The sequence below is a fragment of the Miniopterus schreibersii genome, assembly GCF_964146895.1.
Source record: "Miniopterus schreibersii genome assembly, chromosome: 4".
In the NCBI taxonomy this organism is placed as follows: Eukaryota; Metazoa; Chordata; class Mammalia; order Chiroptera; family Miniopteridae; genus Miniopterus; species Miniopterus schreibersii.
In genome coordinates this window covers 89150661-89166443 of record NC_138105.1, presented here as the reverse complement: position 1 = coordinate 89166443, position 15783 = coordinate 89150661, and the positions used below count along the sequence as shown (strand labels likewise).

The following is a 15783-nucleotide window of genomic DNA, read 5'->3' as shown; positions in this document are numbered from 1 at the left end:
ATTAACTAAACAGATGTTTATTAAGTGCCTCTGACGCACTTAAGGAACTTTTGGAAGCAATCTAAACAATAGAATAGATGAGACAGACGAAAATCGCTGCCCTCATGGAGTTTATGCTTTAGTAGTGGAAAGCAAGCAATAAACAAACAAACAAATGAAAAGTAAAAATATGTATCAGATGGTGATCAGTGCTTTGGGAAAAAATGTAAAGGATGATAAAGAATGTTGGCAAACAGGGTGGCCAGTGAAAAAATGACATTCGAGTCAGATCAAGGGAGCCTGGGGGGAACCAAGACAGAGGCGGCTGCAGCTCCTTGGGCTCTGAGGTGGCACATGTCCGCTGCACCCTAAGAACAAGTGGGGGGACGGTGTGCCTGCAGCCGTGAGCAGGAGGGGCGATAGCTTAGGCGGGCGGTCAGAGGGGAGGGGAGCGACCAAGGAATCCGGACACAGGGGACTCCTGCTCTGAGTTGTGAAATGACTTGACTTATATTTTTAAGCTATGGCTCCTCTTTTAAGAGGCTGTAAGGAGCAAGAATAACCACTTAGGAGCTTGTTGCAACAAGCCAGTCAAGAGATGATGGGACTCTGACCAGAATATATCACTGGAGGAAGAGAGCAGTGCTCAGACTCTGTATATACATTGTGGCAAATCGCGTATTATTGGATTTAGGGTCTCACAGAAAGGCAGACGGACAAAGGGAAGTAAAAAATGACTCACGAGGTTTTGGCCAACGATACAAGGATGGCGTTGCCATTTGGGAACAAATGATGATTAACCTTCTCTCTGCCTCGGTTCTCTCATCAGCCAAATGGGGAAATGAATCAAAATGATAAAGTTGTGAAAGTTAAACGAGTTGTTACGAACAAATGCTCGTAACTGAGCCTGGTGCGTACAAAAAGAGCGCCAGCTACTGTTCTGGTGATTGATCCTCTCCGTGCTCGATGCCTTCACAGAACTAAATACCACCTGATAGGGGCGAGTTTGTTTTTCTTTACCCTCTCTCCGCTCCACCAAAGCATAAGCTTCACGAGGCCAAGCCTCTCGTCTGCAAGCTCATGCTGTACCACCAGCTTCTCCAACAGTGATTCAACCCGAACATGTGCTCGATGACTATTTATGAGGATATAACACTCGGACAGCCTGGATTTCCTGTGACAGACATCTCTGCTTGACATATGTACCGTCCAGTTCTTACTCTCGTACTTGTTGTCTATGTGCAGCTTAGAAAATTCGGTCACTAATATTAGGGAGGGATTTAAAAGGACGACCACACAGAGCGTAGACAGCTCACTCGGAAATATCTCTGTGCAATGCCTCAATGAAGGGGAAGGTTCTGCCTAAATGCAGCCATCAGCAGGCACTCTGAGGTTCCAGGCTACACTCTATGGATGAAATCAACGTGCTGGGTTGTTCTTTAATTAGCAGAGCCGCTGCCCTGCCTCCACCCCCTGGTTCCACTGTCAAGATGCCTCTCATCTCTGGGCTGGTTTTTCATCCCTAGATGGTTTAGCTCGCTCTGCATGGCTGGAGGAAGGCAGGAAAAGGGCAAGGAGCCAATTAGATTGAAATGGAATCTGGTCTTTGGAGGCCCCTTGTCAGGGTGAGGAGTATTGGATGTTCCTGAAGATGACAGATGCTTCTTTATTTGGCCTGATCTCAGGGGTGAGAGGTCATTTGTAAATAAGATTTGCTCTGTTTGGTACGGCAAGTCCTGTTCTCCATGCCTTACTTTTTTTTAGTCCCTGAGCCTTTTTCTCTGTGTTTTGACATGCTCGCTGCCAGCAGAAAGGTCATTTGGTCTGGAATGAATATTTCAAGTCCTTGGGAGCAGCTAAAGTAGCAACCAACAGTTAAACAGATTCAATGAGTACACCAGTCCTCAGTTCACAGGAGCTAAAGCAACCCAATGGGAAGAGAAAGGGGGAAACAACTGCTGGGATGGATGGATAGATGGATGGATGGATGGATGGATGGATGGATGGATGGATGGATGGATGGATGAGTGGGTGGGTGGGTGGATGCATGGATGATGGGTGGGTGGATGGATGAGTGGGTGGGTGGATGAGTGAGTGGATGGATGGATGGAAGGGTGGATGGATGGATGAATGATGGGTGGGTGGATGGATGATGGGTGGGTGGATGGATGAGTGGGTGTGTGGATGGGTGGATGGATGGGTGGATAGATAGATGCATGAGTAAATGCATGAATGAATGAGCAAATAGATGCATGCATGCATGAATGAATGCATCAGTGAACTAATAGATGCATGAATGAATAAGTAAGTGAGTGAAGCCTCAGAAATTATTCCTTCTGATTTGAGCTAAGAGGAAAGGAAGTAAGCAAAATTCTTTTATTTAGTCTTTATGCTGTTGGCCTTTGTAATTTAGTATTTATATAGATTATATTCCATGAAATGTAATCTTCAGGTAAATAATAACCCAATCTGAGTATAAACAAAAACTTTAATCCAAATCAGGGACTTTTTAACTCACACCCATGGACAAATAAATATCCGTGAATTACTTGAAATGTGTTTTTTTAATGTATTTAGTTAGCAACAACTTCTAAAAAAGGCACTTAATATAGGGCAGTCATTGTTGTAATGTTTTAGAAACATTATCTCATGGAATCCCCACAAACCTAAAGGGGTTTAGATATTACTATCCCCACACAAGCAAGATCCCTGAGATACTAAGAGGATAAGTAGGACTCGCAGCTAGTGAGTGGTAGAGTTGGGGTTTCGACTCAGGAAGTCTGGCCCTAATTGCATATACAGTGTCAAAAGTGTTGGCTTTGGCCCAGGGATGGCGGTGTCGAAGATGCAGCAGAACCCTTCTCATAAACTTTGTTTTTCCCCTTTGGTAGGCTCAGGTCAACCTCCCCATAATTACCTGTGAATCCTCATTGCTCAGGAGGCGCAAACATTCCATAAGGACAGAGCACCATTGTCCATGGATTCCTAGGTGCCTGATCCCAAAAGAGCTATGAGGGTAGACTGTCCCGGCCTAGGAAGGCCCACCTGGCGACTTCCCACATGTATAGTGTTTCAGTCATAACACACACACGCACACGCACATATACTGACACACACACACATACACATATACTGACATACATTCACACACACTCACTCCTCAGCACCCACGACCTGCATTAAAACTGGGGGGGGGGGGGGCTGGGAAGGATCAGTGGGGGAAAAAGGGGGATATCTGTAATACTTTCAAAGATAAAGATAAATTTTTTTTAAAAAAACTGACCTACTTACTGCAGTCAGTGCCACACAATTATCAGCTGAGTGAACTGACACCACCAATAATAAAAGGCAGTTGCTGAGTCAAGAGGTGGAATAATTTCTGATCACGTGGCTTCATGAGCAAACATGCAAATCATAGGCTTGTCCACCAAAGCTACAATTTTGACCAAGCGAGTTTCTCTCTTTGAAAAGCTAACAGATGTGGTGACATGAAGAAAGGAGTTTTCAGCCTGAGGAAAGGGTAGTTCCAGCTCTTGGGGAAGAGAAGCCTATGAACTGAGGGAAACCACCGGGGCAGGAAAAAAGCAAGGAACCGAGCTGACACTGTCGGAGTAAAAGACTGGTCATTGCAGAGTGTTTGATATCACGAAACAAGAATCAAGGTTTCTGGTCAAAGCTGCTTGCAGAGGTTTCCAGACGTCTTAACTCTGAAGGAAAGTTTCAGTTGACTTTAATTTTAATTTGGTTTAAAGAACCCTGGAGCAAAGAAGAGTGCTTAAGAAGCTTGTTAGAGAGAGATTTGCCACAGAAGAAAGCCAGCATTTCCATTTCAAATTTCATTGCACTCAGATTTTTGTAAAGCCTCTTAAAAAAAAAAAAAGAAAGAAAGAAAGAAAAAAATTAAAATGACATTATAGCCTTTACATTCAGTATTTGTGTTTGCAAAAGCATATATTTGGGGGGTTCTTTTTCCATTCACATCTTTTCATGACTAGTGTTGGTATTTTTATGGTATATAAAGTTTCCGCAGGGTAATACCAATTCATAACATCTCTCCCGTGGGAAATAAGGGCTCACATTAAGTCAACTGGATGTGCCAGCCGAAAACAATTAGGTTAGTGGTTGCAGCTCAAGTATATTGAGAGGAGCCGTAAGATCGCCAGCGCCTTGGGAGGAGTTACAGGACATTGCGGAACTTTTCTCAGGGAGACGGCCAACGTCTTCTGCCCTTGTTGCTGCTGAGAAAGGAAAAAATTCTGACCTCGCCAATAACTTGGGAGCCCGAGAGACCTGCACTTAAATCCTAACTAGGCCCTTTATGATTCATTTGGTCTTCAGCAGTCACTTTAACTTTCTGGGGCTGGGTCTCTTTCATTGTGAAACGGTAACTATAAAATCTAAGTTTGAGAGAGAATCCACTCAGCAGGCCTACAGTATGGACCAAATAAATGGTGGCCATGGTTATTCTGCTTTTGACAATGATGATAAAGATGTATTTTTAAATGTTTTTATTGATTTTTTTTTTTAGAGAGAGAGAGAGGAAAGGAGAGGGAGAGAGAAATAGAAATATTCATGAGAGAGGAACATCAACCTGAATCGACTGCCCACTGCACGCCCCCTGCTGGGGACCGAGCCTGCAACCCAGCCTGTGCCCTGATTGGGAACGGAACTGGAGGCCTCTTAGTGCCTCAACCACTGAGTCACACTGGCCGGGCACCATAAAGATGTTTTTATTAGAGGTTTGGGATCATTTTCAAACAACCTGGCTCTTTATATATGGATCTCTGGAAGGCCTCGTACAATCCCAGGCCATTGTGAAGAACCGCTATTTTCATTCAATAGTTGATCTGAATTCAAGCATAATTCATCAGCCTTTGCCCTCAAGGAACTTAAGATAACTTGGTATTTATTTTTCTGGGTGCTCAGTCCCAATTCAGAGGCCTCCACCGAACCTCAATCCTACTGAACTGACTTATTCATTTATGTGTTTGCTTGTTTATACAACAAACATTTAGGTTCCTGCTGCGCCAGCACGGTGGCAGGCAGACCTTGAAGCGGACATAGTCTAGACACAGTCCTCCAGGAGCCCTCTCCAGGGGAAAGGAAGTGAATGGACAGGGAGAACACAGGGGTTGGCACTATGCCCTCTTTCAACGTCAGGGAGAAGTGGCACCGGGGACATCAGTGTGTATACACTCTTCCCTGCCAAAGCTCCACCTTGAGCACCTCCCTGCGTCCTGCCCTGCAGAGGCAAGAGCGTGAATAATAAGAGGCGTAAGAATCCCTCATTTCTTTAGCTTTAGACCAAGTCCCCACTCTGAGGACTTGGTCCCTTGCTTGCTTTCGCCTTCGTCTCAGCCCGGCTTTCCTCACCGCTCACACTGAGATACAGAAACCAAAGCCAAGCTGTTCGTGCTGTGCATTTGGAAACCGATGTTAACTCTACTATTGCACTTCTTTGTGACCTTAAACAAGTCACCTAAACTCTCTTCGTTTTATTTATTATCCAGAGAAAAAAAGAGCAATCAGATTGATCTTTAAAAATAGGGAAAATTTCAGAATTACCCACAGCCACATCCTCCAAGCCATAGTTGCACCAAATACGAAAATTCCGTACAAGCAAATTTACTTCTGCAGATCTTCCAGTTAACCGGACCATTTCAGTTTCGGTATATGCAAATATCAAGCCATTTCTAAGAAAACAGGAAACGAGAGGGCTAGGCATAATGAAGGTGGTGTACTGGAAGTAAGGATTTGCATGAAATAATATTGAAAGCAAGTGAATTGTGATCTTAGGATTGCACCCTGGGTCTGTAGGGAGAGACTTTGCTGTGAGGTGGGGTAGCATCCTGTTAGAAGCCCTTTGCTCACAAATCCTCCTGAGCAGAGGTAAGGACATGTAACCCCGTGTCATGGGAAGGGAGTTTCAGAAATACTTCCCCAGTAACGTGCCCATCTCAAAATTTCATTGAGATCTAAGGAGCCAGTAATCAAAAGCCCTGGGTTATAAATCAGAGCGATTTTGTTGTTATGCTTCGTAACAGATGTTAGCTATGAACAAAATTAATTTCTTGTGCTAGGAGAGGCAGACATTTAAAAAGTTCTGGGAGCAGATTCTGGGGGAAATTATGCCCTACCTATTGTTATTCGAAAGGATGAATGTCATCTGTATTGCCTTTATTTAGTATGCCACCTTGATTGTTTTGTTCAACATCTTTTTTATTATACTCTCAAAACTATAATAAAACTTTTTTTTATACTCTTCTTGCTCATGAGGAAAAGGAACTTCTATGGGTTGTCAAGTTCCTTAACCACAGATTCTTCTAAACGGGCATATTGGGGAACTTACCTTCCCCCCGCCCCCCAGCTGGGGAGAACCAGTCTACCTCTGAGGATTCTTTGGAGGGTAAGATGGAAGTTCTTTGAAATTTTTAAAAATAATATTGAAATGCAAATTTTTTATTCATCCAAGAAATCAAGCCTTTCTGGGTGCTTTTCATTGTATCAGGGAAGGCGTGGTATAAAGGGCTAACTGCTCCTAGGAGGTGCTGGGGTAAAATGACAACCGACCCCACCAGGCCCTGGAGTAGAGTGGTCGCCACCTTCATGAGACAGTGGGATGCAGGGGTGGCTGCCCTGTAGGAGCCCTTGGTCCAGACAAGTACATAGTGTCCACACACACAGTAGGAGCTCACACGGGATACGGACAGAGTACCATGAAGCCCATGAGTAGCCCCTCAGTCACATTTCGGGACCAAGGAAGGCCTTCTGGGAAAGGTAGCCTCCAAGTCCTAGGAAATGGGTGGAAAGTAGTGCTGGTGGTATTGGTGGTGACAGTGAGAGACACAAAAGGAAATCATTTCCTATGACTAGAGTAGAGCATGAAAGAGAGATTAACAAAAGATGAGGCCTGTAAGAGAGGCTGGATCTAGCTCACGGAGGGAAGGAGTTGTGAATTATGTTGAAGTTCTAGTTGGTGTCCTGTCTGAGGGAAATGGAAAGCCAGAAAGGGGTCTGAGCAAGGTGATGACATGAATGGATTTCCAACTTGGTGACACGTTTCTGATGCCATTGTGGAAAAACAGATTGGAGGGGAGCAAAATTGGAAGGAGAGGAACGAACCAGGAAACCTTTCGAGTAATCGAGGCAAGAGATGTGAGTGGCGGGGACTGGTGTGGTAGCGAGGGGCCCAGAGAAGAGCAGACAGAGCTGACATATGTATCGGTTACAAGCAACAGGACTTGGTAATAGGTTGGATACATCGGGTAAGAGAGGAATCAAAAGCTTGGGCAACTGAAAGGGTAGCATTGCCATCCCATGAAGCGGGAAAGAGGGGCCGTAGCAGATGCCGGGGTAACAGTAATGAGTCTGTTCGGAGGCAAACTGGAGTGGACATTCTTAAAAGACACCCCGATGGTGATGGCCAGCAGGCAGTTGGATCTTTCTTGAAATTCCTCTCCTCTTTCCTGCTTTGGGAGCAGAAGTGTGGGACATAGGGAGGCCTTTTGGGAACCTTGTTATTTCTATATTAATCTAATAAAAGAGAAGAAAGAATAAAGATGGGAGGGTTCAGTTATTTCTTTGGAAATAATAAGAGAATCTTCAACCCAAAGCATGTTCAACCAAAACAGATGGATTTTAAAAAGGCTGCATTTCTGAAAAGAGAAAGGATTGGAAACTTAGTCATTATGTGCTATGAGATCACTTACGTTTTATGGATTGGCTGTCCTATGGAGAGGAAATAATCTGCCCTCTGCAAGGTCCCTCATCCCCTTGAATTCAGAAAAGTCAGGGTGAGAGTTAAACTTGAAGACAAAGAACGCAGACCTTAGTGATCACCTGGTCCAATTCCCTTGTTTTATAGAGGAAGAAACTAAGGCTCAGGAAGAGCAACTGACTTGCCTGTAGCCACATAGCTTGTTAGTGGGATGTGTGAATAAGATGCCGGCTTGGCTTGGCTTGCCGTGACCTTTAACATCCAGATGAAATCGACTTGAACCCCCAGCTCATATCCTATGGAAAACCCCATGCCACCGCTTCCTCCCACTGCCAACGCCTGTGAATTCCTACGGGACTTACGTTTCTTCTAGTCACCTCTGGTTCAGGTTTCCAGCATTTGCTATGTTTCTCATTCCCCACTCTTTCTTGTGGTCCTTCTCTCATCTTCTGCCCTTGCCATTGAGCCAAAGATGAAGACAACTTCTTCTCAACTCCTAGACCTCTACCTCCAACCAAAAGATACCATTCGTACAAGGCCGCTCTGTTGCAGAAGTTTTACTAACAATTTTAAAGTAACGTGGAGGGACATTCCATAATATTTGAGTATCATACATATTTTAAGTGAATGTTTAACCTTTTTAAAAATAAAAGTCTCGAATAAACAATGGAATATTATTCGGCCATCAAAGAGAAGGAAATCTTGCCATTTGTGACGATGTGGATGGATCTTGGGGGCATTGTGGTAAGTGAAATAAGTCAGAAAGAGAAAGACAAATGCCACATGATCTCACTTATAAATTTTAAGGGGAAAAAAGCTCATAGATACAGAAAACAGATTGGTGGTTAACAGAGGTGGGGGTGGGGGTGGGCAAAATGAGTGGAGATAGTCAAAAGGTACAAACTTCCACTTATAAAATAAATAAGTCATTGAAATGTAACATAGAACATGGTGAAATAGTTAATAATACTGTATTGTATATTTGAAAGTTGCTAAGAGAGTAGATCTTAAAAGTTCTCATCACAAGAAAAAAAGGTTTTTGTAGCTACGTGTGGTGATGACCATTAATAAGACTCACTGTGAAGATTGCTTTGCAATATAAGCAAATGTGTCATTATGTTGTATACCTGAAACTAATATGATGTCATATGTCAATTATACCTCAATAAAAAAAAGTTTCTCTGCCCTTTTCTGAAAACAAGCACCAACCTGCTACCATCCTCATGTCCATTTCTCACGCTCTCGCCGGCCCATTCTCCCCGGCCCTTCCCTCTCCCTTCCTCTTTCCATAATCCTTTGCCTTTGCTTCCATCCCAAGCGCTGATCAGAGCATATTCCCACCTTAAGAAAACTCTGGAAGCAGATGCTAACATATCCGTTTTCCCCACCCTATTTCACAAATCTGGCCCTACCTACATTCTTTGCACTCAGCCCGGTGCCTCATGCATTTGACCTTGAGGAGCTCAGGCCCTGCTCCCCGCTCGGTCCCCCCTGGGCGGACTCGTCGGCTCAGCCCTCCCGGAGCCACGCGTGGGCCTCGAGCGAGCTGAGCCGGGCCCGCCAGCCTGTGCCGTTGTCCTGTGACTGCCTCAGCCCTGCAGGCTGCACGCAACTCTCTTCACCCTTCGGCTCAGCACTGATTTATTCCGTTTCTGCAAGCAATTTATTCGCTTTTAATTAGACCCAACTTAATTATACTGTCAGTAAAACAAAACCAACACAATCTATAAAACAACATTTAAGTGAAATCACACGTCTGCCTGGAGGGATGTAAGAAGTGAAATTACGCATTTCATTTTACCTGCCTCATACCAAAAAAACCCCAAAGATTGCTCACGTTGTCTTTTTTGGGTTTTGAGATCCTTTGCCTTTCATTAGGAAGACACTTGGGAAACCGGGCTGGGATCAGAGGGAGCAAAATGGGAAAATGTCGTTTCCGATGGAGAGCAGATAGCTGCGTGCGTAAGGCAGTGTCTCTCCAGGTTTGCTCTCTGGCAGCCCTACTTCAGAATGATCTGGGAACTAGTTCGAGGGGCACATTTCCCACCCCGGCCCCAGACTTTCTGAGCAAGAAGGAAAGAGGTAGGCGGTGCTGGATCGTATGGAGTAATACAGGCTATCCTGAGAAGACTGGATTTTATACGAAGGCAATCATAAAGAGCATGAAGACATGATCTGATTTATACTGTAGAAGAATAACTCTGGCTGCTATGGGGGGACTAGATTGGAAAGGGAAGCAAGTTTAGATGCGGGCCCAGGTAGAAGTCTGTGCAGCAGTCCAAGGCAAGAGGTGGCAGCGCCTTTAGATTAGATTGGAAGCAGTAAATGTTGAGAAGCAGATGAGTCTGAAGACTAAAAAGCAAAAATGGGTAGAACTTTAAAAATAGACTGGCTCTAGCAAATGAAGGGGAAACCTAGAAGTGCCTGGTCATTTGGGTAGTTGGAGATGCGATTCATAGAAATGGGGACTACTGAAACCGCAGTAAATTTTGGAGAGAATCCAAGAGTTTTAGAGATGTTAAAGTTGAGATACCTAGAAAAAAGTGGAGACGGCAAGTTAGTAGTGGGATACTCCTGTCCAGAGTTCATGAGATAGGTCTGAGCTCCAAATACACCAAACGGGAGAACAGCTTGCTGGGTGACTGGCAATGTCCTAAACGCTAGTGAACTTGGGGGGTAATGAAGCATGACATGGCAGACTACAGAAGTATCTTCTTGTCCGCTTAAAAAATAGTTGTCCTTGAAAAATCTATTGGGTACGGCTCCTATGGACTGAGCAACTAAGAGAAAAACCAATCAGGGATAAAATGCATTAAGTAAAAAAGTTGAGATAGAGGCTGGGCATGGTGTGCTGATGATGCTTGAGTTTGGTAAAGATCTACCCTTTGACCATTCCTTCCTCCCGAAGGCCCATCCTGTAGGATATCATTTGTTGGGTGTTTTCATTATCTTCTGGAGAATTGCTCCCTTTGGTTAATTTTCTTTTAGGTGATTGCTATTTCTTTCTTATTCTGCCCCCTCCTTTCACAATAGTCTTCGCTCTCATCGGCCTCCAAAGGCAACCATTCCCACCCCACCCTGTGCAAGGGCCCGACTCATTTCTTATTCGGCATTTCTTCCTCTCTAGAGGAAGTCAGCATCTGGCATCCTAATTATAGGACACCTTTTGTTAGTCTGTGAATGAGGCAGATCACAGCTCTTTCTCTTCCCACTGGGAAGGACAGAGCACTTGCTGGTGCTTGCAAGGACTGATGCACACAGCAGCTCTCTGGAGACCCGGGGAGCTGAGAACCCAGCCAATGGTGGCTCTGAAGTCCAGCTGTCCCCAAGGCAGCCAGATGACCTAAATGTCACTGGACAGTAAGGCCTCTCCTTTGACCATCCTGTCCCACGAAGGCCTTACTGAACTTCCCTGGGCAGGTCCCAGGACTGGAAACCTTAGTAAGGGGTTTTCAAACTGTGGTTTTTATATTCTGGCCTGCAACTAAACATATTTCTTTGAGTCTAAAATGCCATCAATTTAATAATACGTTGTGAGGGTAAAAAGAAAAAAAGAAATGTCACCATATCAATTATGTTGACATAGCCTAGGTTCAAAACATTAAAATGGGAGTGGGGGTGTACATCTTGGATTCTAGTAAATGTAGGCTTCCCGCAAAGGGAGTAGGAAGAAATGACAGAGTTTAGAGAGGAATTATTCTGTTCCCCTGACTTTTGTTTCTTTTTCTATAAAATAGGTATGGGTAAAACAAGTACAAAATTGCACAAAGTGATGGCCATTTCCTCAAGCAAACCTAACCAAAATGAGTGAAAAAGGCAAAATGAATAAGAAATTGATAAGATTGTTTTACTGCAAGTCTTTCCTTGATTTAGTGGAATGCTTGTGGCATGGCTAGGAGTCTGGTTCATTGGGTTTTTAATTTAATTCAGGGTTGATGAAAAACCTTCTGTTGCTCTTGCTGTTGTTGTTTTGACACTTCTGTGGGAAAGAAACAAACAGAAAAGCTTCCAAAACATGTTAGCAGCCTTTTGTGCATTGGTAAGTAAGCCTCAGATAATGCAAATGACTAGTGCTTTCTGGGTGATGTGTGATGTTTCTGAACCTGGTCCTCAGAACAACAAATAGATATAGCAGGTCTAGCACAAGGTTGTAATAATAGGCCAACAGTTTTTATTTTAATAAAAGCAGGTCTTGTTAGTACCTATGGGGGGTGGGGGAGGTTAGTGTGTCAAATTCCTTCATTGTAGATAGCAATACTTTAGCACAAAGCCAAAGTTGATGTTCTAGCTTTTAAAAAGTAAGTTGACAAAATATATTGCATTTAATAAAACAAATGATATTCTGGTATGGCAAAAAATAGCAAAAGGTGAGTCAAGAATGATTTCAATTTGAGGAAAAGTGATATAGTTGATTGATCTGAGGATATGCTGACTTCAGCTGATTCCTTCTAAGGTGCTTATTGTTGGTTAACTAGGTGTCTAACAGGAAATCATTTTTGTGTGTGTGAGAGATTTACATATTTTGTCCTCAGGGTAAAGTGCTTTTAAAACCCCTGTGGTTAAGACCCAACTTTCTTTGATTCTAATTAATGCTAATAGCAGGAGAGTGTACTACTTGTTAATAATCTAATTGTAGATTAAATGTTATAGGTTTTTCCCCCATAGTCCTAACAAATTCATATACTTTTTAGAGGACTGTATATGAAGAAAAATATTTTTTTATTAACCACTTATGCCTGCTTTCTAGCGCTACTTGAGTCTTCTTTCCATTTTCTTCCCATTTTTAAAGTCAACCTGTTTGCTCCAGCCACAGGATGCTCACTTACTTCCAGACACACATGCATGTGCACGCACACACACACACACACAATACATACACAACACACACAAATACTGTACACCCAACACACACATCTACACCCAACACAGACAGATGCACACACCCACATACAAGGACAAGGTCACATTCCTCCATAATGCGGTCTCATTGTGTCCTCTTCTCTTCTGTGTCACTTACCCTGGTTGGTGAATATATAGCTGTTTCTATGGGAATGCGTTTAAAATCTCTCAGCCTCGCTAGAGTGAAAACTCCAGCAAGAGAGGGATAGATGTGTAGGTTTTCCTCACCAGATGTAAAACAACGGTTCACTCAGTAAGTATTTGTTGATTCAAGTAATTGACCCCTGACAGTGAAAATGGAATTTGCTGGAGGTGGGGTTTACTGGGATTCATTAAAATGAAAAAGAAAGGAACTGGGTTCATTGGAAAGCAGGTTAGAGAAAGTTTGGGAATGAGAACAGGATTTCTCAACGAACTATAATTAACCCAGTATGTTGCTAATGATCCACCATATAGGAATGTCCCCCAACCACCCTCTAGGGGACATTTGGTGAAGGGAAAATGATGTTGGAGAGGGTCACCACTTCAAGCCAGAATTCTCCGAGTGTAAGTTAGCAAAACTAGAGTTTATTGTTAGGGAGAGGTGCCATTTCAAAAAATTAGAAAGGAGAAAGACTTTACTACGGGGAGGGCCTTGGCGAGGTGCTTCAGGCCCGCCCCTCCCTCCTGATAGCAGTAATAAACCACACCTCGCAAAAGAGGTTACACAATCCCCCTTTGTCTTCTGTTCTGCTTTTGGACAGAAGTAATTTATTTGAAGGAAGGTAGGAGCCTGAGTTAAGAAGCTGCCTTCCTGTCGCCAGTCTTGGCCCCTGCAACCCATTCTCATGTGCTTGGGCCAGAACAGCTCCGATTATGCCACTTCCCTGCCTAAAACTCTTCAGGGTTCCTCTTACTCTCAGCTCAGGAGACAGCCTTCCCGAGCCTCTGCAGCCTCGGCCTCTGCCACTCTTTGCCCCTCACTTCTACCTACTCGGTAGGACACTCCTATGAACTCTCTGGGCCTAGAAACAGTTCTACCTGGAACAACCTTCCACAACCTCCCCACCTAGCTAACTCATATGCATTTCTTTAGGAGACAGTAAATAAATATTCCTTTTTTCAGGACGTCTTCCTGACCCTGCCAGCTTGTGTGTGTGTGTGTGTGTGTGTGTACACATATCTACATATGTCCACACATATAAATAAATATGTACATTATTTTCTGAACCATTGAGGTGTCTTTTTCTTTACCTGTGACTACTTTAGAATGGATTTCCTAGAAATAAGAATATTTTCGCCCGGCCGGGTGTGGCTCAGTGGTTGAGCATCAACCTAGGATCCAGGCGATCAGGGTTCGATTCCCGGTCAGGGCACATGCCCGGGTTGCGGGCTCGATCAATGACTCTCTCATCATTGATGTTTCTATCTCTCTCTCCCTCTCCTTTCCTCCCTCTGAAATCAATAAAGATATATTAAAAAAAAAAAAAGAAATAAGAATATTTTCTTATATAACCACCATATAATTATTAAAATCAGGAAATTTGATAATAGTAAAATACTATTCCCTAATCTGCATTTATATTCAAATCTTGCCCACTGTCCTATAATGTCCTTATACCTATATTTACCTCCCCCAAGTTCAGGATTCAATCCAATATTACACATTGCACTTAGTTGTCATCTCTTTTTAGTCTTTTTAAATCAGACACAGTCCCTCTGCCCTTCTTTGACCTTTGACATTTGAAAAACGTAAGCTAGTTATTTTGTAGAATAACCCCTAATTTGAGGTTTTTCAATGTTTCCTTGCAACAACCGCAGAAGCCATATCCTATCCTCAGTACATCCCATCAGGAGGCCCAAGATGTCAAGTTATCCCAACATCGGTGACTTTGGCTTTGGTCTTTTGGGTAAGGGGTACCTGCCAGGTTTCTCCACTATAATGCGATTCTTTTTTTACCATTGTAATTAATAATTTGGGGTGGGAAGAGAGGGGGGCGATACTTTGAAATGATGGAAATGTCCAATTGCTCATCAAAGTCTCATTCACTGGTCTAGGGTTCATTTTATATCTGCTTTACTTTTAAGGAAGCTTATTTTACATTGTCAATAAAGAAAAATAAAGAATATGATGATGACAAATGGGCCCTTAAACCACCCCACTGGAAATACCTGCATCTCCCAAATCAACCCAATCTCTTCATTTATGAAGCTCTTATCACCTAAAACTGTGAGAAGTCTCATATGTGTGGCACTAGCCAAGGCAATAGTTCTCATTTGCATTTTCAACTCTATTCATGAATTATCTTTTCATTTCCTTTTCTTTCACAATAAAAAAAGAATCCATAAAAAGAGGCATATTTTTTATAACGAGAAAGAAGAGATACAGTATTATTTCTGGTTTCTAGCTCATCAAATGTCATAATACAACTTCTGGTCGCATTATGATGGGCATCAGTAATTGCATTTATTTTTTTCATGCTTGCTACAAGGACTCACTTAAGACTCTGAAGAGCTTCTTGTAGCCTTGGGGCCTGTGGATGGAAAATCATTTGGATTGATTAAAGTCATGAGGAGAATTATGATAAGGGTCAGATCACATGGGCACCGGGAAGGGAAAATATTACCATTTAAACTAGAAATGGGATTTTTTCTCCTTAAGTGAATCATATTTACAATGACAGCTGGGGTAGCCCCTTGTACAATTAATAATACCTGACATTCACTCATCCATTTATTCAAAAGAAAATCATCCTGTGAGCGTACTAGATGAGAAACACCATTATATACCACTTCAAACTTTACTAAGGATGTATCTTGGAATAGCATCCTTCTGGGGTTTTTAGCAAAATTTGGCTAAAAGGAACCTTTAAGAATTGCTTCTAGGTTTCATTTAAAGAGCTCATAAATGGAAATAACCTAGATCAAGCAGCATTTGTCCACTATCCAGAGAGATCATCTGCTTCACAAGTGCTCAGTTTCCAAAACCACCAAATGGAGTAGAGAGGAAGGAAGGGATCTCGCACACCCAGCCCCAGTTAACTGGATCAGAAAAAGGCAGCCGATTTTCCTGGAACACCACACAGCCCATCCTTGTCACCTCAGGCCCAAATGTCCTGTCCTGGAAAAGAACCTCTCTCTTCCGTCCCATCTATCACTGTCTCTTGAGGTTCTGTCCACAAATGGGGTTCTCTGAAATATCATCGATA

The 15783-nt window shown here is 43.1% G+C and overlaps 1 protein-coding gene across 1 annotated transcript in view; it reads left to right on the top strand.

Annotated features, from left to right (window-relative positions):
* Window positions 1-15783, top strand: part of ATP10B (ATPase phospholipid transporting 10B (putative)) — a 216370-nt gene that overhangs the window by 107794 nt on the left and 92793 nt on the right. The window lies entirely within an intron of this gene.